The following is a 3,082-nucleotide window of genomic DNA, read 5'->3' as shown; positions in this document are numbered from 1 at the left end:
AAAAAACCTGAAAAATATTTTGGCTGATATTTCCTTACAAAGAGATAAGAATTCTTGGCTTGTGATTGAGAAGCTAAAGTCATTACAAGAAGGAATCACAGAACTGAAATAACTATTTTCCCTATTCACTTATAAACTTTGATTGAATATCTCCAAGTGCAGTTATTTACTTATCTAGCCTACAATACTCATACTTTTTTTTTTAAACAAATTTAAGTTATAGTCAAACGACTGGCTGTGTCACAAGTTTTGTATGCATAGATTTATATAGTTCTATATTATTCTATTCCAGTCTATTATCTAATCAAAAGATGAAATCTTTAATACTTCTGACCTGTGGAAGCTCTTGCATGAGGTAATAAAAGCCTTTATTCTCTTCTCCAAGTAGGGCACTAGCTGGTAACCGTACATCTTCAAAGAATAATTCTGCGGTATCCTAAGAGATCATACAATTAAGTACAAAATTAACTCATTTAAATCTCACAATAACCTGATGAGATTATCATTTCCTTTTAAGAAAAAAATAAAAACAAAACAAACTGGAAGCCACGTTGGAGTGGTTAATGAATACAACCAGCAAGTGGAAAACCAGGGATTAAAATCCACGTTCATCGGATTCCAAACCTTCTGGCTTTCCCACTGCAACACCCTGTTACCCTAGCTCTGATATTGTCCAGTTTTGCAGGTACCGAGGACCTAGGATTTCTAATGCGTATGAAGTAAAATGTTTTTCTCTGTTAATGAAAACATTACTAATTACCAAATAATAAAAACATATTCTGTTCTTATTTCATCATTTTCTTTAATTGATTTCATAAAGAGATGGCCTATTATCAAGTAGTTAATTTTGCCATTTCTAAAGCAGATACTCAAAATACCCTGATTCACTTCCATTCCATTGCTGACTACCAGAAGGAAATATCATTGCATAAATGGTAGAATAAATCTCCATTATCATTTCTGAAAAGCGTATTTTAGGAATTCAGCATTGGAAGGTATGATTGTGCTTTATGTAGTTCTATATATAAGGCATAATTGAGCAAATCCAATTATTTGTAAATAATTTATTATTAAAAATTCAGTACACTCAATTATTACCTGAATGTTATTTATATTATGACTTACCTGGGCTTTTAGTCCCATTTTATGTAGCTTTCGCCCCTTGATAAATCCTTTCATTCCATTTTCCACCAGGAAAAGGCTAATGCCATGGGCAGGAGAGCGAGCTTCACGATTTGTGACTGCCACTACGATTACAACATCACTTAGCCACCCATTAGTGATGAATACCTGCAAAACCCCAAGTATACCATGATGCTCCATAATAATTTAGCTCCATGTGCAAGTCATAACCGGCGGAAAGTATACTCAAGAAGACTCATCCAGACAAGACGTGCTTTATAACTCTCTCTGTACTCTATCCAAGTATCTGAAGTGTTAAATATTCATACATGAGGTTATCAAAGAACAGAAGAAAAAGAAAGGAAATGAAAGAAAAGAATGAAATCCATACAAGCCTTTCTTAACACTCAGTCAACAACAAATACTTACTGAGTGTATACTAGACATAGTTTTAGGTAAACAAAAACCTCTGCCATCAGTGGTATTAGGGATCTATTTACTCCTGAGCCTGTCGTAACCTTAACTGGAGAAGCTTTCCAGTTTTATCAGTGGGTTGATGTGACTCTCAAAAGGACTGAAAGGCTCTCAGATTCTATCAATGATCTTAATAATTAGTTAATAGTTAATAAATTTGATGTTAATGAGAAACTGGGGAAAATGTAAGGAAACATTTTGTTTGCCCCATATTTGAACAATGTGAGTCTTACCTTCTCCTTCTCTGGTTTGATATGGGCTGTCTGGAATCTAAAACATTTTCCATATTAGTGAGGAGGCATGCAAAACACAACATAGAAGAGGAACAGATTTCATGTAATATAGATGTTGCGAAATTTGCACTGTCTCCAAAACTAAACAAATCGATTCCTGTGTGAACTCAAATAATCTCAGTTATTGTGTTAGTCTCTAGACTTGCTAGAATCATTAATAACTGTTACCCATGGCGTGACCCTGGAGAGAAGCCCCTCTTTACACACCTTGCTTCCATTAAGAATCCAGTCACTTCCATCCTTTTTGGCATTTGTTCTTACTCCTTGCAAATCACTGTAATTGAAAAACAAAAGAAAACTTCATTAATTAGTACATATTGAATTATGCAAACGTTGTTACGTAAGTATGAATATGACATGATAAATCAAACTGATTACATCATTATAAAAATTGATCTTTAATATTAGGAGTGTTCACACAAATGCACTAAACAAATCATGTCTGATATATTATATTCTAAATTATTTGTACAAATGAATATGTAAGGTTACATAAACTAGCCTGACTTTTTAGAATATAACAAAGCGTAAGCAGCATTCAAGACTCCAAAGTTGGACTCAGGTGACTTTTCAATGCCCACTATATCCCTGAGATTATTTACCACATTGTACTTGCCCGCCTCTATTCACTTTTGTTCCTCTCCCTATCTCAACTGATCAAAAGCTTACCTATCGAAAAGACCAGATTTCAAATGCCAACTCCTTCTAACAAGCCTCCTCTCAAAGTAGATTATTTTTCTAAATGTAAAATAATTTATATTTTTACAACATAAATATTCATAATTAGAATATAAAAAAGACAAGGCAATATTCTAGATAAAGGAGAAAAATGATTTAGTAAATAATTTTAGCTCCTGGAATTTACAAATATGTTCTTCCAGTATTTCTGTATGGAAACAGATACACACACATAAGCATTTTTATAAAATTAGAAGACATATGATTTTGATCTCTTAATAACATCCAATGTTTTTCTATAAGATACATTTTATTAGCGGCATAGAATTTCATCACATGGATTGATCATGATTTTTTAAAACAGCCTCCTATTGTTGAACATTTAGGTAGCTTCTACTTCGAAATATCTTCCACTGACAAATGACCCCCAAAGATAGTAGGTGCCAACCCCTGGAACCTGTGTTACCTCATACTAAATAAGGTTCTTGTAGATGTCCAACTGAGGCAGCATACAT

General features: G+C 33.4%; 1 long non-coding RNA gene across 1 annotated transcript; it reads right to left on the bottom strand.

The window, feature by feature from the left end:
- Positions 1-374: 374 nt before the first annotated feature.
- Positions 375-2,249, bottom strand: LOC102892981. The gene is made up of 3 exons (XR_001518081.2): positions 2,097-2,249; positions 1,126-1,290; positions 375-436 (listed from the first exon to the last, which is right to left on the bottom strand). It is a non-coding gene; the product is annotated as an uncharacterized LOC102892981 (long non-coding RNA).
- Between the last annotated feature and the right edge of the window lie 833 nt (positions 2,250-3,082).

This window comes from Pteropus alecto, unplaced genomic scaffold, assembly GCF_000325575.1.
Source record: "Pteropus alecto unplaced genomic scaffold, ASM32557v1 C19143214, whole genome shotgun sequence".
Taxonomy (NCBI): domain Eukaryota; kingdom Metazoa; phylum Chordata; class Mammalia; order Chiroptera; family Pteropodidae; genus Pteropus; species Pteropus alecto.
The sequence above is the reverse complement of the archived record's forward strand: the minus strand, read 5'-3'. Positions and strand labels throughout refer to the sequence as shown.